The 26,509-nt window shown below is 44.8% G+C and overlaps 1 protein-coding gene and 1 long non-coding RNA gene across 2 annotated transcripts in view; one reads left to right on the top strand and one right to left on the bottom strand.

Moving 5' to 3' along the window:
• Nucleotides 1-13,698, bottom strand: part of LOC147026650 (uncharacterized) — a 36,254-nt gene extending 22,556 nt beyond the window's left edge. Inside the window, exons 1-2 of the mRNA XM_085882306.1 lie at nucleotides 13,504-13,698; nucleotides 583-750 (exon numbers count right to left, since the gene is read on the bottom strand). The gene's annotated coding sequence lies outside the window, so the exon portion shown is untranslated. The remainder of the gene's footprint in view (nucleotides 1-582; nucleotides 751-13,503) is intronic.
• A 109-nt stretch (nucleotides 13,699-13,807) lies between these two features.
• Nucleotides 13,808-25,353, top strand: LOC147026649 (uncharacterized). The gene is made up of 3 exons (XR_015058438.1): nucleotides 13,808-14,177; nucleotides 22,140-22,245; nucleotides 24,983-25,353. It is a non-coding gene; the product is annotated as an uncharacterized LOC147026649 (long non-coding RNA).
• Nucleotides 25,354-26,509: the final 1,156 nt, after the last annotated feature.

The raw sequence follows: 26,509 nt of genomic DNA, 5'->3' as shown, positions 1-26,509 counted from the left end.
CACTGTTTTCATCGCACAAATTAAATTTTTGGTGAACAGTAAAGATCAACTCGCAAATTAAGGATACGAAGCAACATACAGGAATAAAAGCTGAAAAATTCCTGAAACATTTTGGAAGTCATTCACAGGCAAAGCTCTCAATCCATCGGGCTCTGTCTTGGTGGTGGAGGAAAGTTTCACAGAAACCAGGCAAAGACTGTTAATGAGAATAAAAGGACTATCAGGACGATGAATGCTGACAGCAACTGAGATGAACGGAAAGAGCAAATTGAAGTGATGACATGTGTGCCAGCGGAAAGATTGAGCAAAAGGAAGATGCATTTGAAAATGACTCGCTGAGTGACAGCCATTAATATGTTCTTGGGAGGGGAAGACTAAATTAGCGCATGTGAGTTCCCAAGTGGAATGATTGATGATAAAAGTGAATGCTGTGCAGAGCGACGCGGCTTCATTTCACCTTGTCACTTCTCTTTTAGCACCACATAGTGTCCCACAAATGGACAACCGCTTCCATGTTTAATTAACCTGCAGCCAGAGCGATGACACCGCAAATCATGGAGAAATGTATGCGTCTCACAATACCTTCATTAGGTAACGTAGGTGAAGAATTTGACATGAGACGAGCTTGGAGTCTCCTTGTGAGACCCTAAGCTTGTGACCAAGCTTTGCAGACTTATTCCTGATGTGCCGACAAAGCCATATTCTCATTGCCCTGGAACGTGCTCCTTTTGGTCAATCTTCACTCCCCATCTGTTAGAGCAAGCAAGTACATCAGGAGCACACAGTCAATACTGTTTATCTCAGGCACACGCGGATAGACATCACAATCATCATCCTAATAGACACCACAATCACTGGGAGAAAATGGTGGTGCCTGGGGAAGGTGAAATTAACTGTATTTGCACTACAGTGTTCACAACTACTCAACAAGGATCATATGAGGTGCAGTGGAGGATGACAACGTTTCTGGTTTCTTTGTATGTTTCCTCCACAGATGGAAGAATAGATCATGAAAAATGCATGGAAAGGATAAATAAATAACTCTACCTCAGTACACCAGCTGTGTGGGACGGTAAATGTTGTCGCATATCTGGGGTTCGAGGCTTGCCACGAGGGGAAGCACTTGGGTCCCTCCTAAACATCCGGTCCTTAGGCCACCAGGTACAGATAACTCTGCATGCTGGCAGGTTGCTAAGCAACCACAAACGCCGATTGGCATGGCCAATCCGGGGAGGGTTACACTACTTCGCGTGATACCTTACCTGTAGACGGCTGGCTAATTGTGGTCACTGCCCTCAGTGCACACTCGGATTACTGCCGAGCGTTACAGTGAGTGTGTGCTGGCTGACAAAGCAAATTATTTGGGTAGAACATCCCTTCTCACCTCACTTGTGCACTGCATTGGACCAATAAAGGAAAAGACAACCGAGACAGATTGGAAATAGGAAGAAACAATTATTTTTTACAAACACACAAGCAAGCAATCATTTAAAAGAAAGTGTTTAGAAGCAAGAAAGCAAAAAGGCGCATAGGAGCATGTATTCTTCTTCTTCTTAAGCATAACACGTCTTCTTCTTCTTCAATCTTACATACACAAAAGACTTGGCCGTCATTCACTAAGGGGAAAAGAATAAAACAAGGACTTGAAAATGAAATAAAAGTAATGGATGGAGAAAAGGAAAGCAGTCTTTCCTTCTCTCCCTCACCTCACACAAATATACAGGAGGATGAAGAGGAAAATGGACAGGGAAGATGGACAGATTCTGAAAAATTTGCCAAATTCAGAGCCAAAGTACTGCTGAACTGCAGATTTGTGTTCCGATGCGTGTTTGTTTCGATATCTGTTCCGATTTGTGTTCCGATGCATATTTGTTTCGATACCTGTTTCGATTTGTGTTCCAATGCATATTTGTTTCGATACCTGTTTCGATTTGTGTTCCAATGCATGATTGTTTCGATACCTGTTTCGATTTGTGTTCCGATGCATGATTGTTTCGATACCTGTTCCGATTTGTGTTCCAATGCATGATTGTTTCGATACCTGTTCCGATTTGTGTTCCGATGCATGTTTGTTTCGATACCTGTTCCGATTTGTGTTCCGATGCATATTTGTTTCAATACCCGTTTCGATTTGTGTTCCGATGCATGATTGTTTCGATATCTGTTCTGATTTGTGTTCCAATGCATGGTTGTTTCGATACCCGTTCCGATTTGTGTTCCGATGCATGTTTGTTTCGATACCTGTTTTGATTTGTGTTCCAATGCATGATTGTTTCGATACCTGTTACGATGCATGATTGTTTCGATATCTGTTCCGATTTGTGTTCCGATGCATGTTTGTTTCGATACCTGTTCCGATTTGTGTTCTAATGCGTGGTTGTTTCGATACCTGTTCCGATTTGTGTTCCGATGCATGTTTGTTTCGATACCTGTTCCGATTCATGATTGTTTCGATACCTGTTCCGATTCATGATTGTTTCGATACCTGTTCCGATTTGTGTTCCGATGTATGTTTGCTTCGATACCTGTTCCGATTTGTGTTCTAATGCGTGGTTGTTTCGATACCTGTTCCGATTTGTGTTCCGATGCATGTTTGTTTCGATACCTGTTTCGATTTGTGTTCCGATGCATGGTTGTTTCGATACCTGTTCCGATTTGTGTTCTAATGCGTGGTTGTTTCGATACCTGTTCCGATTTGTGTTCCGATGCATGTTTGTTTCGATACCTGTTTCGATTTGTGTTCCGATGCATGATTGTTTCGATACCTGTTCCGATGCATGATTGTTTCGATATCTGTTCTGATTTGTGTTCCGATGCATGGTTGTTTCGATACCTGTTCCGATTTGTGTTCTAATGCGTGGTTGTTTCGATACCTGTTCCGATTTGTGTTCCGATGCATGTTCCGATTTGTGTTCCGAGTGAACCAACTGTTTAACCCCACTTTGCACTTCATGCACGGGAAAGAAACCAATCATTATTTCATGTCCATCAGTTTACTCCCCATGTAAAATATAAATACCCTTAATACCATACCAGTACATGTTCATTTGTGATGTTCCTGTCACTTGTTTTCCTTGCATTGTCTAATATTCATATGGGAGCTTGTACATACATGAATGCACGACAACCTTAGGATAAACCAATGGGCATCATATATGAATAAGAAAGCTACTTGAAGGAATGTACACATGCCTATTAGCATTCCCATTTGAACCCCGAGCTTATGATGGAGGGCATCCAAGTTTAAATCCCACATACCATACCAAAATGATACTATACGTTTTCCCATTGTCTGCTATCGTCCTTGAAAATTCATGTGAAAGTACATTGACATAAACGAATGTCTGTGTCTCTAAATGCGATTTATGTACAAGCCGTAAATCAATATCAAACAAACAAAAAAAACCTATATGGAGTTTGAACCCAAGATTACAGCATGATGAGATAAGTGCTCAGATGGGAACACAATACTGGCCAATGAGTGTAAAAAAAATTAAAAATAAAAACCGGAGAGAAACGAAATTTCCTCTCAGATGATAATGATAAGCTTATTTGATTCTTAGAAAGTTATTGCACAGATCTTTTTACAAAACACCATAATACAATAAGTCCAGACTCCTATTTCACTTCATTTATCAGGTTTGGTCATTAAAGGATCCATCATCTCACCAAAGGATCTATCATCTCACCAAAGGATTCATCATCTCACCAAAGGATCCATCATCTCACCAAAGAATTCATCATCTCACAATCAATCTTTTGTAGTGCGCCATACAGTGGTGATGAGAAAATGAGATTTACCATTGATAACTATAAAAACTAGAATGGCACTCATAGAGCGCATATCTCTGCCAGGCTAAACAGTTTACCTTTCGTATCCCACTGATAGGCTGGATCTGAATCCGGACCTAAACCAAAATCTAATCTGCTTATTATTGTCACCTACACATCTCATCCACCAAGTTTTGACATAATCCGTCCACAACGTTTTGAGATATCCTGCTCACAGACAGACAAACAAACAGAAAGGGGTAAAAACATAACGTTCATTTACCTTCGGTGGCAGAGGTAACAATGGATGGAAACAACATGATGTTCATCGAGGTATGCTAACCACCGTGGGAAGCAAAGGTAAGCTGACATTTCGAACAAAGCAAAAGAGATTTAGTCCTACACACTGCACTGGACACCAAGTTGTAACACAAACATCAGATTAAAATATTAAATCAATCCATCAAATTAAGCATTCCACTTGCGCCCCGACATTCCATTCTCAGTCGTTTCGTATGCAACCTGTGACTGCTGGTTGCATCATTTTCTGTAAGCGCGGCTGTGCCGCTGATGCAGTGCCCCTGTTTACGAGTAAGCCGGTACACATTTTGCCTCCCTGAATCAACCCACTTCGTGTTACTTGTTATTTCAATGGCACGAACAGAGGCTCAAACTCAAGACCCTTAGAAGATCTTAAGCCAGCCACCTCAACGGTTAAGCCAACACCAGGCTTCCATTTTCAGTATTGAAAGCTCACACTGTGTTCAGCCTTTCACCAGCCAAGACGTTGTAATGAAAAAAAAACCTGTCCCATTCTTGCGATCGAGTCCCATGGAAGTCAGAATGAAATGTACGAAACAGATAGATAATGCAGCGATGACCGGGAGTGATGAAACAGCAGTTTGCATGGATGCTTTTAGCGCGGCCTTCAAGGATACAATTCTGCTCGTTTATCAGAGGCCTGTTCATCGTCCCCAGAGTGTGGTATACATGGCCCAGGCATATTGCTATAACGTGATGTACTGTGTCGCCACTGCATTCAAGCTTTACTGTGGAATTGTTTGGAATCATCAAATGTGTTTATATTACCATCTCCATCAATACTTCTCTCCACGTTTGTGAGAGTGATACTCTGAGGGCAAGTAGGCCATGCGTCACTGCAATGATCGCAAGGTAATGCACACAGGGTATAGGCCGGGGGCCAGTGGGACCTACCCTGCACCCCCCCCCCCCCACTGCGACAATTTTTCACTGATACCACAGTGTTCATGTATATCCCAAGTATCAGAAAAAAGATGTTCCCAGAAAAATAACTCATTTGCACTATGCTTTATTAAGCCATTTCCATTTTTGCATGTAATTAAACTATCCAAACATTATTCTACATCTCTGACAACAAGGGAAATATTGTTGTGGTTACCAAATTCGCAAACCACCATTCAGGTCCCTTAGGTGAGATATCTCGGTAAGTATATGTGTAGTTAGGCCCAAACCCGTTGTCTAGTGGGAATACATGTCATTTATGCGTGCTGCGACTCTTCAGGATAGCCGTTTTTCTTTTACTATCTTTATTTTGGACCAACCGCCATTGTTACCACACCAACCACAACATCAACCACCCACCGCGGCGCCGCTTCACGTCACACCTCGCAACCGTCGCATCGCCACCGTTCTTGCGCCGCTTGTGGGTACCGGTGTTGGACTCGTGCAGGGCGCGCGCCGAACAGCGTGTACAAAACCACGGATTTTCTGCTTCAAAAACGGATCAAAAACGACACACGCCCACTTTTGTTCCGTCCAATCGGTGAGCGAGGGGCGATTTGGCCCCGCCTCCAGGGCGTTGGAGGGCGATCGCTATATGCAAATTTATGGATCAAAAAGCATTCACGCCCACTTTTTCTCGGGCCAATGGGGAGCGAGGTGAAAGGTCGAAGGGAGGGGGTCAAAGATGAGAGAGCGAAGCCACGGGGCTTATATAAGCGACCGCGTTCGTCAAGGATAGGGAGAGTTAAGACTTCGCGGGCGGTGGAGTTGGGAAGAAGAAGCAAGAAGGAGTTGGTCGTCGTCGTGTGCGTTGGAGTCGGAGCAAAAGGAGACGGAGCTGTGGAGAGGCGGCGAGGGCAGACGAGGGGGTGCTCGCGTCGTGCAGGGAGCTGCACACCAGGGAGGCCGACGGCGCGACCTGGCCGAGGTGGAGACGCTCGTCACGGGACTCGAGGCAGAGTAGAAATCCTCTATACCCCGAGCATCAGCAACCCCCTCCTGTTTCCCCCCGCGCTGAGATAGTGCGACCAAGGGGGCCCCTTTCCCACCCCCTACCAGACACTGCCCGCGAGGCCCGCGGAGTTGAGGCACCATCGCCGCTCCGCGTCTCATCACCAGACGGGTAGGCCCGACCCGGTCTCGGCCTCAGGCCCGCCTCATCCTTGAGGGTGTTCTTTTCTTTTGTTTTGGGAATGTGTGTTGTCGGCGCCGTCTGTGAAGTAAAATTGTATAAGTGTTGCCGTGTGCTCGCGTAAACGGTATTAGATCTGCATTGTCGCATTTGCTTTTTGTGTAGAATTGCATTGTGTTTCTTTTCCTTTTCTATGTGCTTTTGGTGGAATTGAATATGTGTGCTTTCCGTTCATCGCGAATAAATGTGCTTTGTGTTGAACTGTTTCCCACTTCGCTTCGTCTTTTCCTCTATTGAATCCCCATCTTACTTCACGTAAAGGGTTGGTAGTGGGCTGAATACGCCCGATAATTAATCGAACCGTCGAGGCCGACGATAACACCGCTCGGTTATCCCGATAGTACGGAACGGGTCGCTAAAGTGGCCCGTGTCCGAAGTCGACCTGCGGCGAGGTGCGATCGCCCGGTCTACCCTCCGTGTGGGTACTTAGGTAGGTCGAATTTGGCGAGCAACCCTATCCCACGCAGGGGCTGATTGGCTCGATCGCGGTGAGACCGAAAGGTCCACCCGTGACTGGTTCCCGGCGTTAGTCCGAGAGGGTCACGACTGGGTTGTCCGTCCGGTGGGCGACATGCCGCGATTCAAGTTACGTGGCCGTCCGCACGCCGGCGGGCGCGAATCCGCAACAATATGTTCACTTCATTCCTTGACCCTCCAAACATATGTGTAGATTCCTCATTTACAAATTTCCATGTACCAGAAGTTGAGATATTTACGAAAATGAGAATTTCCATAATGGCGGATCCTAATTAGCATAACAATGCGTTTAAAATTATTTCCACTACTTTTACTCAAACAGAAAATAGTTATGTTTCCCTGAAACACCAACAGACATCATAAGTCGCAGTTATGTATTATATCAGGCCCAGGTAATTAATTGTATTGATTAATCTGATTTCGCATGATTTTCGAACGAGTCATTGTGCTTTGTATTTTATGCTAATTAGCCTACTTGAAAAAATACAAAAATTTTAATATATTTTTTGTCAACCTGGCTTGCTTGTATCTGGCAACACTTAAGTAATGTTTTTGTGACAAAAAACCGACGTGTGTGGTAATTACAAGGAAAGAAAATGGAAATTCTTGCATTTTTGTGGGAATTATTGTGTTTAAGTCAAATTCAATTAATATGCAAACGAGCTAATTAGCATAAACAAAATATATTTTAATACATAAATATATAAGCTTTAATTTGACACCAATTTTGTGATTTTATGTTTATACTTGACAGAGATATTGCCATTTTGCCAATCTTTGTGAGATTCGTCTATTTTTGATTGGTTGCCATGGAAACAACTTAATAAAGCGTAGTGCAAATGAGTTATTTTTCTGGGAACATCTTTTTTCTGATACTTGTGATATATATGAACACTGTGGTATCAGTAAAAAATTGTCTCGGGGGGTGCAAGGTAGGTCCCACTGGCCCCCTGCCTCATAGAGAGGCACTGCAATGTGCACGGTGATGGGCAGTCTGTTCATAGATGCTTGGACAACAGAAGCTCGGCACTTGACCATGAGGCTAAAATGGCTTGGTCCTTGGTTAAGAAGGAATAACAAGGAAAGTAAACGCAGGAGGAGGTCTTTCAGCCCACCATGCCTGCTTCACACCGACGCTTGATTAAATAAATCTGTCAAAACGACTTGATTTCATTCGGGGAGTATGGGACTTTCAAAATGACGGAGTCCACCCCAGAACACAGTCACCTCCAGCAACAGCGGTCATCAGGGCAGGGCACCGATATCGTGTGTGCCAGAAAAGGATTGTTACTTAAAATGACTCACAAAGCTTCTAAAAGAAGTTGAAGATACTTGGGAAGTACCTGAGAGAAAGGCGTGTGTCTCTGCACAACGAAAGGTTTGGAAAACTTTCTGATCAACTCGTTCAAAAAGTTGATATCTCTCAGTCCATATTGCAAAGACTCTCGACGATGTGGGCCTGCGCAAGGCCTGTGGACGGGGTTTGGTCTACCCGACCTCCTCGATCATCCCCATCAGTGAGTGGTCTTTGAACCTTGCCGGATTACCTCGTGTGAACATGAAAGGCTTGGTGATTTATTCAATGGAGGTGTGCATTTGGAGAGATGATACCATCATTACCAACATTCAGGCAGACTTCCCAGAGGGAGATGCCATATCTGGTTTGGGTGCTTCTTAGCACTGATGGGAAGGTCATATCTGGGGCTTGTCAATGCACAGTGTAAGTTTAAAATGATTAAACTTACTGTTAATTAGGTTTGGGAGGAAGAGACGGGAGAGAGGTGGGAGTGGGAGCTGTATTAGTGGGGCACATAACAGCAATTTTTGAGAGGAAACGTGCAAATGATGATACAAGCATCAAATTTGGCACATTTGTTCTCCAGGGGATTCTAATCAAATCTGCCTGATTGGCCATTGGAAAATCCAAATTTTGAAAAATTTGAATTTTCAAATGGCCCATGGCCCATTTGATCAGAAAGCCCTGCAGAACAGAAATGCCAAATTTGATGCTTGTATCATAATTTGCTCGATTTTTCTACTATCTACTACACTATATGGGATGTTAGGGCCATTATATTGTTGTGGTTGACGAAATTCGCAAACCACCATTCAGGTCCCTTAGGTGAGATATCTCTGTAAGTATATGTGTAGTTAGGCCCAAACCCGTTGTTTAGAGGGAATAAATGTCATTCATTTGGGCTGCGACCCCTCTAGATAGCCGTTTTTCTTTTACTATCTTTATTTTGGACCAGCCGCCATTACTACCATTACTACCACCACCAACCACGTCTCAACAGCCATCACACAACAACCACCAACCGCAACGCCGCTTCACGACAACAACAACGCCAACAGCCACGACCTTTACCGTCACATCTCGCTCTCGCAACCATCGCATCACCGTTATTCCCGTGCCGCTTGTGGGCGCCGATCCTGGACTCGTGCAGGGCGCGCACCGAACAGCGGGTGCAAAGGCGCCGGCCTTTCCGAAGCAATCGGATCAAAAACGACTCACGCCCACTTCTGTTCCGTCCTATCGGCGAGCGTGGGGCGATTTGGCCCCGCCTCCAGGTGCGTCGGAGTGTGGTCGCTATATGCAGATTCGTGGATCAAAAAGCATTCACGCCCACTTTTCCTCTGTCCAATGGGGAGCCAGCCAGAGGTAAAGGGTCGAAGGTGAAGGAGCGAAGCCACGGGGGCTATAAACGGCCGCGTTCGCTCGCCAAAAAGGCAGTTGAGTTGGGAGTTGGTGGAGTCGAGTTGAGTTGGGAAGAGTCAGTTCGGAGTTGAGTTGGGAAGAAGAAGCAGTAGTAGTCAGTCAAGTGGAGTTCGGAGTTGAGTTGGGAAGAGCCAGTCAAGAGAGGAGTCGGAGAAGGCAGTTGGATGGAGCTGTGGAGAGTTGGAGAGGTGGCGGCGGCGAAGGCAGTCAAGGGGGTGCTCGTGTCAGAGTCGGGGAGCTGCGGAGAGGAGAGGCCGGCAACGCGACCGAGGTCGTGGTGGAGACGCTCGTCGCGGGACCCGAGCCAGGGAGATATCCTCCTTCCCCCGAGCATCAACAACCCCCTCCTGTTTCCCCCCGCGCTGAGATAGTGCGAGAAGGGGGCCCCGTTCCCACCCCATTGCCAGACACTGTCCGCGAGGCCCGCGGAGTCGGGGCGCCACCGCCATTTTGCGGCTCATCATCAGACGGGTAGGCCCGACGCGGTCTCGGCCTCAGGCCCGTCTGCCCCCATCATCCTTGAGGGTGGTCCTTTTCTTTTGCTTTGAGTATATGTGTTGTCGGCGCCATCTGTGAAGTAAAACTGTATAAGTGTTGCCGTGTGCTCGGTAGTCGGTGGTATATCTGCATTGTGTTTTGCTTTTACATTTGCTTTTTGTGTATTATTGTGTGTTTCTTCTTCTTTTACATTTGCTTTTGGTGTAATTGTATATGTGTGCTTTCCGTTCATCGTGAAATAAATGTGCTTCATGTTGAACTGTTTTCCCGTTTCGCTTCGTCTTTTCCTTTAGTGAATCTCCATCTTACTTCACGTAAAGGGTTGGTCGTGGGCAAATACGCCCGATAATTAATCGACCCGTCGAGGCCGACGATAACACCGCTCGGTTATCCCGATAGTACGGAACGGGTCGCTTAAAGTGGCCCGTGTCCGAAGTCGACCTGCGGCGAGGTGCGATCGCCCGGTCTACCCTCCGTGTGGGTACTTAGGTAGGTCGAATTTGGCGAGCAACCCTATCCCACGCGGGGGGCCGATTGGCACGATCGTGGTGAGGCCGAAAGGCCCACCCGTGACTAGTTCCCGGCGTTAGTCCGAGAGGGTCACGACGGGATTGTCCGTCCGGTGGGCGACGTGCCGCGATTCGAGTTACGTGGCCGCTCGCACGCCGGCGGGCGCGAATCCGCAACAATATATATTGTTATGGCTGTGGAAATTCGCAATACACCATAAAGGGTCCTTAGATCAGTTATGACGCTAAGTTTATGTGCAGATAGGTCCCCACCGTTGTTTAAAGGGATTTATTCGTGTTCACTGGGCTGCGACTCTTTGAGATAGTCGTTTTTCTTTATCTATCGTTATTTTGAGCCACCATTGCCACAAACCTCCACGCAAACAACAACCGCAACCAACTATGCCACAACGCCCACCACGCTCACACCACCCCTTACAACAATCACTACCATCTTCGCCACTACGCCCGCTTAAGCCGCTGTCACACCTTGACGATTTAGCCAGCGTATGCCGATTTATGAAAAATTTGTCTAAAACGCTGGCAAACGTCGAATACGTTATTGGTACGTTTTGTATACATTCAGAGCATGCTGAAAAACTGCCATAAGTCGTAGTACGCTGGCTTTAAACGTTGAACTTTTGGGTTGACCTCAAATTTTTGCATGCTTGAAATTTTACGACGTATGCCAGCGTATGACTCACACGTTCTGCTACGCTGGCCATAAATTGTAGGCACGTTATGCGATCGTTGACACACGTCGACACACGTTACTTGTAAGTTACTCATAAGTCGAAACACGTCGAGGTAATGTTTAGCGTACCCGAAACTTATTTCTAACCTATGAGTAACGTTTTGTAAGCACGCTGCACGAACGTTGTTCACACTTCGCAACACGTTACTTGAAAAAGACGTAGACATATTTGACGTCTTCAGGACAACAACAGAACTTAATGAATGCGTTTCTAACTTACAGATACCGTATAATGACGTATTGGCAGCGATTAGGGGAATTGGTATATAAAAAAGGCCTTCGCAGGAGGAACCCGTCTCTTTTTTTTTAGACTTCGTGGTGAGTACATATCCATGTCATTCTGAGAGATGGAGGATACGGCAACGCTGAGACGACAATGCCTACCTGTCCTCGAACATCAACATGACCTCATCGAGTTGACACTGCACCAGTTGCGTGCCAATAGAGCTGGGAGAAGAAGACGTGAACGGAGGAGAAGGAACTGGGTGAGACCATGGATCGGGAGGCGACGCCATTACGGCATATATGACCATCTCATGGTGGAACTCCGGAACGAGGACCATGCATCCTTCAGCAACTTCCTGCGAATGCCCCCAGTGATGTTCGACGAGCTGCTAGTCAGAGTGGGTCCATGGATAACCAAGCATTATTATTATTAAATCATTTCAATAGTCCAGTGGAAGCGATTTAACTCGTTCAGTGGAAACGATTTCAATTGCCGAGCACCAGCGTCCAAAAACAATAGGCGAGTGACAGCCATTTATTAAAAGTGAAGTTGCAGCCTATGAATAGAAAACCTCACGTAATCGTCGACGATACGCTGCCACGCTATGCATAAGTTCGACTATCGTTGGGCATAGGTTGTGGACGCCTAAAACACGCTAATCAATCGTTGGTATAACATGTATAAGTTATCGAAGCGTTCTGTGTTCATTACTAGTACATTCTGCATTTGTCCAAGTCGTTTTGAATACTTTTAAAACTGAAACAAAAAATAGTTCATCGTGGGAATGAGAAAAAAAAAAATTAGCCGAAAAGAACACCGAACAATGGTGCAAAGTAGTCTCCTATTCGTGGACGCAATGAAGATCCATCATCACCCACACCCTCCCCATCACGCTCACCTACTACTACTGACATGGACCTACTACCAATACTACTACTACTACCACCAATACTACTACTGACACGCTCACCTACTACTACTACCAATACTAGTACTACCACTACTACTGACACGCTCACCTACCACTACTACTACTACTACTGACACGCTCACCTACTACTACTACTACTACTACCACTGACACGCTCACCTACTACTACTACTACTGACACGCTCACCTACTACTACTACTACTACTACTGATACTACTGACATTGACATCTACTCAACATGGAGTCTGGAACACTGACGGGTTCTTCTTGTTAAACCTATTTGTATATACCAATTCCCCTAAACGCTGCCAATACGCCATTATATGGTAGATGTAAGTTAGAAACACGTTCAGTAAGTTCTGTGGTCGTCCGGAAGACGTCAATCAAATTCGTCAACATATGACAATGTGCGTTTGAGATACGTTACACATAGGTTCAAACCACGCTACTCATAGGTTCAAAGCACGCTACTCATAGGTTCAAAGCACGTTACTCATAGGTTAAAAATTAAGTTTCGGGTATGCTAAACATTACCTAGACGTGTTTCGACTTATGAGTAACTTACAAGTAACGTGTGTCCGACGTGTGTCAACGATCGCGGAGCGTGCAGAGAACTTATGCCAGCGTATGCGGAACTTGTGAGCCTTACGTTGAGTACGTCGTAGAATTTTCAGCATGCTTGAAATTTCACGACGTACAAGACGTACCACGGAATATGACAGCGCACTTCCTCGTTTTTCAGCGTGCTCCTAATGTATACACAACTTACCCATACCGTATTCGAAGTGTGCCAGCGTTTTACACACATTTTTCATAGGTCGGCATACGCTCGCTAAATCGTCAAGGTGTGACTGCGATGTTGACGCTTCCAATTTTCAGGCGGTTATGATTTAAATCGGCGTGCGGCAGGTTTTTAACAGAGAACGCCACGAATTCGTCGGCGATACGTGCAGCGCGCTATGCCGAAGTTAAACTATCGTTGGGCAAAGGTTGTGAACGCCGACAACAGGCTAAGCATTCGTTGGTATAAGTTATCTATAACACAACGAAACGTTCTGTGCCCGTTACTAATATGTTATGCATACGACCAACACGTTATGAATACGACCAAAACTTTAAAAAAAAATCTCAAAACTTCAGCGTACGCCAACGTTTTACATACATTTTTATACGTTGCCATTGCTGGCTAAAACGTCAAGGTGTGACAGCGCCTTTACGAACACCATCCTCCGCGGACCACGGTAAGACGGTTTCCGCGTCGGAAACCGTCCGAGAAGGATTGGCAGGACAAAAGCTCTTGTGAGGCCTGTGGGTTTTTCCCGCCTATTTTCCCCGCGCTTGGTGTGAAGGAAAGGGGGAGGGCAGCTCGCCGCCGATTGGTGGATGCACAGCGTGAGGCGGTCGGGGTGAGGGAACGCCCCTTTTCGGGAACCTTCTCGAAGGAAGGTGGAGCCGAAAACGGGGAGAAGCGAAGGGCGGAGCCCCACGTTATACAAGGCGGACTGCGCGCGAGGCTCACTCTCTTTGTGGACGTCATCCTCTCGCTTCATCTTCGAGCTCTCCCTTGGTGGTCGAGGTCGGGCTCTCTCGTCTTTGCGGTGGGCGACCTGTCGGTGAAGGCGCGGGCCGGTGGCGAGTCCGGGCGACGCCTCGGAGACGCAGACGGGAGGCGCAGCCCTGCCGGCTGTGTGGTGTGAATCTGCGCGTCTGGCGAGGGACGCCGGAGAGAACTCACCGACCACATCATCGCAAAGGCCCGAGAGCAGGCGCGGCTACGCTAGCTGCCGTGGGAACGAGGCGTCGCGACCTGCCCACCGTCACACCTCAAGGGGGCAGGTAACCAGCACGGAGTCGCGGGCCTTTTCGGTCATCCACGGCCCACGACCATAAAGGTTTACGAACCCCGTCTCCCTCCCTGCCTATGGGAAGGGTTTTCCTGTTGTTTTTGTATGCATGCTGTGGTGCCGTCCTGTTAAGTGCATGTACATTCTCATTGTAGTCGGTTGTATTGCTTTCTATTTGCCTTGCTTGTAAATACGTGCATGATTCCTTGCTTGTGTTGTGTGTGCAATATGTCCTTGTGTGCAACGTATCCCGTTCGTCGCGTCCTCCTTTCACCACATTGAAAGTGCCATCTTGCATCGTGGAATTAGTAGTGGGTTTTGAACACCCGAGTAAAGAAGAATCTGAACCGTCGAGGTCGGCGATAACACCGCTCGGTTATCCTTGTAGCACGGAACGAACCGCTTAAGTGGTTCATGTCCTAAACCGACTTGCGGCGTGGTGCAACCCCTCGGTAGGTTACCTGCGCGGGTATTTAGGTATATCGACATTCGGTGATTCACCCTATTTCGCGCGGGTGGAATGCGGACTGGGTTGTGGTGAGGTTAAACCCCCACCCGTGACTGGCTCCTGGTGGTAGTTCCAGGAGGGTCACGACTGAATTGTCCGTCCGGTGGGCGACGCGGCTGCCATTAGAGGTACGCGGCCGATCGCAAGCCAGGCGGGCCAGAATTCGTAACAATATATATATATATATATATATATATATATATATATATATATATATATATATATATATATATATATATATATATATATATATATTAGTTTGGTTCTCGGGACGCAAGAGAAATTGCACTATATTTGTATCTATTGGTAAGAGAAGATCGTGTGTCTTTGTGTGTTATATCCACTACGCCGCTTGCTTATATTAAGAGGAAATTGTATGAACTGGACACCTCTCATCCACGGATATTTGTCATATTTCCGTGAATCCGATTTGCATTCAGGAACACAATTATGGTTAACCATCTTGAAATTGCCACTCTCTCGTCTAACTGCAAAAAATATGTTGAAAAGACAATTTGATTTAAGGATTTTGTGCTGGAAACGGCAGGTTAAAAGTGCCTGGTGAGCAAAACCGAGCAACTGTAAACACACACACACACACACACACACACACACACACACACACACACACACACACACACACACACACACACACACACACACACACACACACACACACACACACACACACACATCTTGTTTTGTTTCATTTATCAGCTGGGTACCGTTCTTCCTCGAGGTTTTCATTCTTTCAGCCCAGAATCTCTCCAAACAGCGGATCCACAACCTTGGTCACGGATCCACATCAGTAGATTATCTACATCAGTGGATCCACAACCTCATTTGTGTCCAGGCAGTCAGTCAACCCATCAATGGAACATCACTACTAATCAAACTTTACTCGCGAAAGGATTTTATGTATTATCAGGTATTTATAACTCTCCTCACATATTCTATTACATGATAGTACATGAAATCATACAACATGTCCACCAACAAACATGACAATCCTACTCACCTGTGGATCAAACTGCTGTTCAAATATTCAAACAATTATTTATAAACGTTTTTTTTTTATGGCCACTTGGTAGAGTGCAGACCTCCGCCAGGTTGATTAGCTTAAGTTTTGTATCCCACTGATGGGCCGGATCTGGATTCGGACCTGAACTAAAATTTAATCGGCTTGTTCTTGTCACCTAAGCAACTCGTCCACCAAGTTTCGGCCGAATCCGTCTATAACTTTTATAGTTATCCTGCTATATATCGTTTAAGACCTATCATTCAATGGTGAAAAATAACTTTTAAAATTTTCGCGGATCTTCACCAAAATCTAATCATTTCGTCCGTGTCACATACCCAAGCTCTCTACCAAATTTCATCCGAATCCGTCCACAACCTTTTGAGATATCCTGTTCAGAAACAAACAGACAAGCCGGTAGGCGGCCATGGGTCGCCGAGCATCCGATGACCTTTGACACCTGATCTGAGTTGATCTAGGTACTTACGAAATTGCAATCGAATCGCTTAACCCGTGTATGAGCAAGGGGGCTTTGAATGGTCATTTTGCCCGAACAATGCACTCATTGACCTTTGACCCCTGACTTAGCCGAGATAGGTCAATATGTCCTGAAGCAAAGTTGTAGTACTCGTTGTGTACTATGTACCTATGAACTTTCATTCGTATCAGTTAATCCGTGTAGGAGCAAGGGTGCCTTGAATGGTAATTTCACCTGAAAAATGCACTTATTGACCTTTGACCCCTGACCTACTCGAGATAGGTCATTATGCAAATGAGCAAAGTTGTAGTACTCATTACGGTCTATAAGCATGTAAAGATTCATTCAATTTGGTTCAACCGTCTTGGAGCTAGTGTACTTTGAATTTTCAGCGGGAATGCTCAATGGCCCTCAGACACCCAAGTTGAGAGGGTTACCATTTGGAAACTATAAGATGTAGAAAAAAAATGGATGTCATATCGTGGATAGAGAATCACCTTAAGAGTATGCATACTAAATCTCATCGAGTTCCATCTACTGATAACTACTCGGTATCAATTTGAATGAAAAGTACCGAAAATGCGGTTTGATATCAGAAATCCCCAAAGTTCGAGGGAGTGCTGTGGGTGAACAAAGATATAAATCAAAAATCTGGCTCGATCATTTGTGCACAATATATTCCAGACGATTAGTGTGAATTTTCATGACCATCTGACCATAACCCTAGGAGTAGCATTTGGCGCGAAGGCATCTCCAGCTCTCGCATATTATTGATTTTTGCCCTTTGACCCCTGACGTAAGCGAAATCGGTCAATATGTCCTGAGACAAAGTTGTAGTACTCATTGCGTGCTATGAACCTGCAAAGTTTCATTCGGATCGATGCACTCACCTGGTCGCGAGGGGGCCTTGAATTTTTGGGCATACCCCATTTGTAGGGGGCGCTGCGGGTAAACTATTCCATATATCACAAAAACCGGAATATATTTGGTAGTGAATCACCTGTAGATGATTCACGCCAAATTTCATAAGCCTACGTGGGATAATGGCTTTCGGAATTGATTTCGTGTGAACGGTACCGATTTTTAATGGTTTTTCGGCTGTTGCTGGGGAACCAAAGTGTACTTAGCAACCATCACAATTTCCAAAGCACTAGGTCATAAGATGTACCTACCACCCGAGTTTGGTCAAAATCAGCCCGCATTTACTACCAATTATGCTGATGACAAACGAACAAATAGACAGAATTACTGACAATAAGGGTCACCTATTTCGGCGACCCAACAGACAGACAAACAAACGGAGGTGAAAACATAACCTCCATTCACCTTTGGTGGCAGAGGTAATTATGAATACATTGTGCAGAATTTTGTAGATCGGCCGATTCAAGTACGCTCCATTCTACAACTGAATGCTCCAAATTATTTGGGTCTAATACACTGTCAGGAAACATTGGAGGAGATTGGGACCATACTCTTTGCAGAGCGTTGGTGCTGCTTAAGCAGTCTCCTTGGCTATTGAGCACAATCCTGGACGGGTCGCCACTCCGACACAGTATACCAGCAAGCTGGCACTCATTTTGCCGACCTCAGAAGGATGACAGGCTGAGTTAACCCCACCTGGTATTAATTCAACAGCTGAGCGGGATTTGAACTCTGGACCCTAGGATCCAAAGCCCACCACCCTAACCATTAAGCCAACACCAGGCATAAGCATTGGCAAGACTAGCAATTTCAATCAACTAGTTGTGATTTAATTGATTTTTAAAAATCCCTCGAATTTCCTGTCGGTGAAACAAAGGGTCCAAGTCGTACACATTGAACACTAAGTTATGACAAGTGTCCAGAAATGCAATTTTCCCAATGCAATCAAAACGAGATATGTGCGATCAAAAAGTGATCACCAAGGGTAAACCTCGCCCGGCATCCGCGCTCCAACGATAGCCATACTTTTTTTTTTTACAGACCACCATATGACCTTGACCTTCAGCATATAAGGATAGAGTGTAAATTAAGAAAATGTGTCCCATCTACAATCTATCCATAAAACTCAACATCATGAAAATCGGAGAAAAACTGTTCAAGTTGTGATCAAAAATATGTTTTTAGTTCACGAGGTCAATATCAGGTGCACAATTTCAGTGCAGGTACACTATTATGATGCAAGGGCATATTGGAAGGCCAAGCAGTCTTTGAGATTCCGTGTCAGCAAAATTGAGCGATCACAAAAAATGTTATTTTTCAGACCAGCATTTGACCTTGACCTTTAACTTGGAGGGGTATGTTGTAAATTAAGCGTAAAAGCTCCAAATTCTAGGTTATCTAGCGAGGGTAATGCCGTTCTGATCCGACAAATTTTAGTCGAGTTATGGTGAAAAATGTTAAATTGTCTATAATTAGGTCATGCCCTTAAAAATTAGGTCGAATTATAAAAAAAAAAAATTACATCAACTTTGTAGTCCCATTATTAATGCAAAATTTCATTCCGAAAGTTCGAGCCGGCTCCGAGATACAGCTCAGGCATTGGCAGAAAAAAACCTAAATGGTGGTTTAGTACTCCTTGGGGGTCTAAGAAACTGAGGTACCATGACAAATTGGGGGCACTAACTGTAGAAACAAACCCGACACCAGGTATAAGCCTCCCTCGATCCAACAGGGGGAGGTTTAATAATTATAAGGGACACATTTTAGTAAATAATTATTAAACAGACATGGAGCCCACCCCCTCTCTCTGGTCATCATGGACCTGTACGAACAAAGGATATAATTTTGTAGGAAAACAGAGTGAACAACATAATCTGGCAAGCAGGATCAAACGAACAAATGAAAAAAAGAAGTGAGGAGACACTTCCCCTGCATGCTACAATGTGAAGTCTGCATCCAATCCTTTTACCATCTTTTATTTTGCCAGATTTTGACACAAAGCTCGTTTCATGAATTTGTGACATCCCTCCCCCAGCTCGCGTATCACAAAGCACGAATCTCATTTACCACCGGAGACAGTTTTTTTTTTTTTTTTTTTTTTTTTTTTTTCAAAGCTCTCTAACAGATCTTGTGGCTTCTTTCAAGAGTGGAATTGGATCCTCCACTTCTGTTATCCTTACTCGATTCATGAACACTGGCAGGATCCCGTGGAAATTCCACGTAATGTAAAATGTCTCTTCAAGTCCTTAACCAACCCTTCTCCCCTCCCAACCCCAAGTCTTCAAAATTCCAGTTCCATATTATTTTTTTCCAAGGAGTAAATAAATTGCATATTATTTCACTCCATGAAAAACGGCCTTAATTTTTTTATTATTATTATCCCTAGCAACTGCTATCCATTGCTTCGCTGATGGGAATCCTGGGAGGGGGGGAGGGTGGGGTGTGGAAGAGAGAGAGGGGGCAGAGAGCGGAGATAGAGGGAGAAAGAAAGATGAGGGAGGGGGAGCGAGGAGGGGTGATGGAAGGGAAGACAGTGTGAGGTGAGAGGAAGGGAAGGCAGACGTGCGCTGGAGCGTTAATTAAGATTCATACTGTTTCATCAAAATTATTCCGCACAGATTAACAGTGAAGATGGAAACAAAATAATGTCTGAAATCCATTTTGTACCATCCATCCATCCATTGGGACCAAGCTCTGTGCAGAGCGTTGGTACTGTGTAAGCAAGCAGTCTCCTTGGCTATTGGGCACAATCCTGGATGGGTCGCCACTCCGACACAGTATACCAGCAAATTGGCACTCATTTTGTCGACCTTGGAAGTATAACAAGCAGAGTCAACCCCACCTGGTATTAATTCAACAGCCAAAGGGGATTTGAACTCAGGATCCTTGGATTCCAAGCTGACCACCCTAACCATGAAGCCAACACCAGGCATATTTTGTACCGTTGATACTATAAATACCGCCCAGAGACAAACACCACCCGGACAAGTCTGGAGATAAACACAGTCCAGAGACAAACACTGCCCGGACACATCTGTCTGTAGGACACGTCTGTAGCCAAGCCATCTGAACATGAACACCGCCTGGAAATGTTCGGAGACAAACACCGCCCAGACGCATCTGGAGGAAGACTCCACCGAGACGTGTCCGGAGAGAAACTCTGCCCGGACACGTCTGGAGAGAAAGTCTGCCCGGACACGTCCGGAGACAAACACCGTCTGGAGAGAGGAGAGAGATGTGTAGGAGGGTGCTGCTCTGTTTTCGGCGGGTGTGGAGCGAGGATGGGGCAGAGAGAGAGAGAGAGAGAGAGAGAGAGAGAGAGAGAGAGAGAGATAGAGAGATAGAGAGATAGAGAGATAGAGAGATAGAGAGAGAGAGAGAGAGATAGAGAGAGAGAGAGATAGAGATAGAGAGAGAGAGAGAGATAGAGATAGAGAGAGAGAGAGAGAGAGATAGAGAGAGAGAGAGAGAGAGAGAGAGAGAGAGAGAGAGAGAGAGAGAGAGAGAGAGAGAGAGAGAGAGAGAGAGAGAGAGAGAGAGAGAGAGAGAGAGAGAGAGAGAGAGAGAGAGAGAGAGAGAGAGAGAGAGAGAGAGAGAGAGAGAGAGAAAAATGAGAAAATGTTATGCTTTATGAACAACACACACACACACACACACACACACACACACACACACACACACACACACACACACTAGATTTAGCTTGCTTATTCACTATTTTTCCTGAAGAATTGCAAGATAACGGAATCTTGTGAGATTGTGAATTAAACATGTTTTTTGTTTATTAAATTTTAACACTTCTTAACGATTTTGTTTTTTAATGATAATTTAGCTTGCTTATCCACTATTTTTTTTTTACTGAAGAATCACAACATGATGGAATATAGCGAGGTTGTGAATTATCAACACATTTTTTTTTATTTGTTTATTTTTTAACATTGATCTTAATGAACGGGAACAGGATCAACGTCGGGACAACGCAAGCCTATTTTAATCATTCAGGCATTCACATTTGTTGAGGACTTGGGGTTGGGAGGAGGAGTTGAGGACTTGAAGAAAGAGGGGAGGGGGGGGCAGAGAGTTGTGGATGGTCGAGGGCAGAGAGGGTTCAGAGTTAGGAGAGGGAGGTTGAGGTGCTGGGAATGGGGGTAAGGGAGGTTAGGACTTGGGGTTGGGGTGGGGGCAGGGGGGGTTGAAGACTTTAAGAAGAAAAGGGGAGGGAAGCACAATGAGGGGATAGATAGCTGGGAGAGTGGAGGTTGAAGCTTTGAGAGGGGTTGGAGGACTTCATTTGGTTGAGGACTTGGGGTTTTGTGTGTGGGGGGGGGGGTGGTTTGAGGACTTGGGGTTGGAGAGGTTAAGAGCTGGTCACATTTTACATAATGTTGAATTTCTGTGCGTCCCTGCTAGTTATTAATTTATACGAGTTCTCTTACAAGAAACATCAATGCAGGAGCGAGGCCATTCGGCAGGGGGGTCAATCCTGCGGGGTTGGGCATGATGGATGGTTATACCACCGATCATAAAAAGTCGGGGTGAATACTGTATATCATTTTTTCCCCACCAAAAATTAAAAAATATATAATAGTAGTACTTTTTTTTTTAATCGCTAAATAATGCATGACTATCCCTAACCCTAACTTTTTAATAATGCGTAACTTCCAGCATGACAATACAAATTGAGTAACCTCTGGCACCCCATCAGCTTACATCCAATGTTCGCAGAGACCAGGCCCAAGCACGCCAGTGGTGTAACTTTACTTCCACAGTTCATGAAGTATGTTTATTTAAGGTTGTATGCACTCGCACGTGGTTTAGGTTCATCTGTGTAGTACCGAGTATCAGATGCAGCACACGTCCATCTGGTCTCATGAGCTTGCGCACACTTGAACCTTTCTTCGAATTGAAGCTGTTTAAGGTAAGACATGTGATGGTTCAGTATTCCGTAAATCCCCATGTACAAGACAAACTTTTTGTCTCATAAAATGAGGGGAAAATAAGGAGTTTGTGGTGTGCGCCTTGTCTACAGGGACTGTCCTTGAGACGTGAGTCGGGTGCGTTTTCAACCCCATAACAGCAGGAAGCCGCAGCTTGAGTTCCCATAGCGATACCAGACAAGTGTGCAGCATCACAGAGTGAGTTTTTGTTCATTTTTTTTATCCGCTCATTTAAGTAAGATTAAGCTGTGACATGACATGCAAGAGCGTGGTTAAAAACGAGCACAAGTGTGCTGACGATCTCACCTACCAACGTCCCAAATGGATCAACACCCCGGCCAGTCAACCCATCAAAGCCCGCACTGTGATTGCCAAACTATGGTTGATTTGTGCATACTCCATCCTTTCAAAGGCTGAGCATCAAGCAAGGAAGCAGTACATACCATTTAAAAAGTCTGTGGTATGAGTATGACTCGGTCGGATTTCAAACCTCCCAGCCAACCACCAACCTCCGAGCGAACTACCAACCTCTCAGGCTCAGAGCAGATGCTCTAACTAAGATGCCACCGAGTCTGGTCTTTCAAATTTGTCAGATTTTCCATACAAAAGACGTAAAATGGCCGTGCCATCTTTTGTTATTTCTCTTTTGGTCTTGCCTACCCCCCACCCCAACCTCTGTCCTCTCACCTATCTGCCCAAGTCGCATACTTTCTACCAAAAACCTTGAGTCTGTTACCCTTCCCAAGTTTAAATACACCACACACCTTCATTCATGGAACGTTCCAATTCCATTCGGAGTGATTTGGATTTTATGAATATGAAAACAAAATGATTCGTGTAGTACAGTTCACAACAATGCAAGCTTCATTCAATATCCTGTCAGACTAGCTGAATCAATAATTAGTTGTTAATATTAATGCAACTGGACCGTCAAAAATTCTATAACACCTCGAAGGAACCAAAATGGTGCGGAATTCAATCTTTATGGCTTAATGACTCAGGGTTAGTCATCTCGGATTAGCCATTTAAAGATGATGGAATCAACATTAATTAGTTAATGATGAATACACTCAAATGGAAAAATGGCTAAGCACACATGGAAGGTAATTGATTCATGATTATTCAGTCCACAATAACAAATGGATTAGGGACAATTGACTGAGATTGGTGAATCAATGATGATTTAATTCAGAGGTGTGCATTAGAATTGATTTTGGGGTTTTTTGAAAGATTAATGGGCGAATTAATGATCAACTTTAAAAGCAGATGAGCATTAAGTAAGAGTTCATCAATTTACAATGATTAATGCGCTGAGAGTAATTAACTAGCATGACTTAATTAATGGCGTTTAAATTCATATATATATTTGAAATTGCATCCGAACATGGCTTGGGTTAGTGGATCAGATCCATTAGACAAATCCGGAGAAGAAACTGGGAATTTGACTCTTTGTGATGATCAAATCTCTGCTTCGTGGGCATGTATGATCCACGGGTTTTTCAATTAAAATTTGATCAATGCTCGATCACACAATTGACGAAATTAAATAACTTAAACTGGTTGTACCAAATAATGGACTTGCTGTAGCTGTGTCCACTAAGCTGACTCCAATGATAATTGAGGCAACACCGGTCAACGAGCATATAATGAGACTAAGGACTCGTCACTCCTTGGGTGTCGTTTAACTTGTCTCTGTTTATGCTCCAACTGAAGCGAGTGATCTCACCGTGAAGGACACATTCTATGCCACACTCGAGTCTGTGGTTGATCAGTGCCCCAGGCGAGATACTCTTCTAGTTTTGGGGGATTTCAATACATCGACTGGAACTGATAGGGATGGCTATGAGACATGTGTTAGTCCCCACGAGTCTGAAACTGTGAACCAGAATAGCACTAAGGTCCTTGACTTTGCAAGAAGTCATGGACTTAGGGTGGCTGGTTCATGGTTTCAGCACCCACAGGCTCATCGCTGGACTTGGTATCCAACGCTGGTGGTGTGGCAAAGGAGATTGACGATGTACTCGTTGATGGTTGATCTACCCGTACAGTGTGCGTAGGTCTGCCGTTGTACACGTGGGTTCACCCGCCATCGAGCATGCCCCGTACAGTGTGCGCGGGTCTGCCATTGTACACGTGGTCAGCGTGTGGCTTCGCCCACCATCGAGCATGCCCCGTACAGTGTGCGCGGGTCCGCCCTTGTACTCGTGGTCAGCGTGTGGCTTCGCCCACCATCGAGCATGCCCCGTACAGTGTGCGTGGGTCCGCCGTTGTACACGTGGTCAGCGTGTGGCTTCGCCCACCATCGAGCATGCCCTGTACAGTGCGCGTGGTTATCAGAGGCGGTGGGATGCATGGTGCCAGCCCTAATCTGTCAGGGAATTGAGGGAAAGGATTGGATATAATTATTAGATGGAGATTTGGAAATGGGTTGAGAAGGGCGCGGGCGTGTGCGCTTTGGAAGTTGCCAGCATTTAGGGTGCCGTTTCTTCCATCTCCTCGGTACGTGTTTGGAAATTATCGCTGCACGTGCATTTCACAGGCTGTGATTTCTGCAGAGGGGTGTCCAGCGTAATACCTGCTTGGCCTTCGTTGAGGACCCATCAAACAGCGAAGGGCGCATGTGGCTGGGATTTACCTCAGGAATAAGAGTAGAAAAAAAGAATAGGAATGAGTGCAGAGATTTAATCAGACCTAACTATGAAGTTTACACAATGCACTGTCCCATTGTCCTGCTAAACAAAAGGTAAGGGTCTGTCTGAACGTATATTAGTGGAATAACTGTTTCGGGATCGCTGTATGATGGTTGCTATTGCTTATATATATATATATATATATATATGTACACAGGGTGGGGCATTTATATCTGACACATTTGCAATCTTTCCAGCCAGAAGCAGTCTTGGCATAACTAATTATTGTTTTCTTTGTTTTACAGATAATATTTGACAGTTTTTAATGATGGAGCACTTTAAATGCAATGAGCATTTTATTTTATTTTATTATTTAAATGCAATGAGCATGTCAATTTCACAAACAAGGTCATCATGACAGATGAGGTACACTTTGATTTGGCAGATTTAACTCTACCAGATTTCTTCCTATGGGGATTTCTGAAGGGCAAAGTTTATAAGGAACATCCAACATCGATTGATGAATTGAAGGCAAACATCACTGCAACCATCCGCTCTATTGATCAAGAGACATTGCTTGCGGTAATGAACAATATGATGATCCGCTGTCGTGAATGCAGGAATTCACAAGGGGCCCATTTGTCTGATGTAATTTTTAAGAAATAAAGAATCAAAATTGACTTTAAAAACTTGAAGTACATGCCTATGTTGTATAGAAATTTTATTTTATTTGGTTTAGAAACAAAAAAGTTATAAGGATAATAAAACCTTCACATATAAATGCCCCACCCTGTATGTATGTATATATATATATATATATATATATATATATATATATATATATATATATATATATATATATATATATATATATATATATACATTTCTTCTTCTTCTTTCGGCTGCTCCCGTTAGGGGTCACCACAGCGGATCATCCGTATGATCCGCATAGTGATTTGGCACATGTTTTATGCCGGATGCCCTTCCTGACGCAACCCTGGTCACCTCTTACGACACAGGGATATGGTACACCTATTTTAACCGGGGTATACACCGGCCCAGTACACTGGTACTCGTTTCGCCGACCTCGGAAGGATGACAGGCTGAGTCAACCCCCTGGTGTATTAATTCAGTGGCCCAACGGGGCTTGAACTCAGGATCTCTTGGATCCCAAGCCGCTGCCCAAACCACTGCGCCAACACCAGGCTACGTACACGTACACACACGTACACACACACACACGTACACGTACACACACACACGTACACGTACACACGTACACACACGTACACACGTACACACACACACACGTACACACACACACACGTACACACACACACACGTACACACACACACGTACGTACACACACACGTACGTACACACACACACGTACGTACACACACACACGTACGTACACACACACACGTACGTACACACACACACGTACACACACACAGTCATGCGCCACTTAACGACGGGGTTACGTTCTGAGAAACGCGTCGTAAAGCGACGTCGTCGTTGTGCGAACCTCATTTTTTTTTTCTTCGTTTTTGAACATCATACTTACACAAAACTACACACCGAGGCTATATGGTGTAGCGGTGTAGCCTATTACTCCTCGGATACAAACCTGTACAGCATGTTACTGTACTGAATACTGTCGGCAATTGTAACACACATCCAAGAGAGACGGAAGACTCGTTTGTTTTACCTTTGTGCTGTTCATGACGGCCATTGGTGTTGTTAGCAGCAGCTTACAATCTCCTCTCGCATCGATTATAGAAAGATGAATAAATAGCGTTTGGATTTTATAAATACGTAATCATTGCAT

This window comes from Eptatretus burgeri, chromosome 5, assembly GCF_056783735.1.
Source record: "Eptatretus burgeri isolate ZD-2024b chromosome 5, Ebu_testis_v1, whole genome shotgun sequence".
Classification (NCBI taxonomy): domain Eukaryota; kingdom Metazoa; phylum Chordata; class Myxini; order Myxiniformes; family Myxinidae; genus Eptatretus; species Eptatretus burgeri.
Note: the sequence above shows the minus strand (reverse complement) of the source record. Positions and strands in the feature narration are given on the sequence as shown.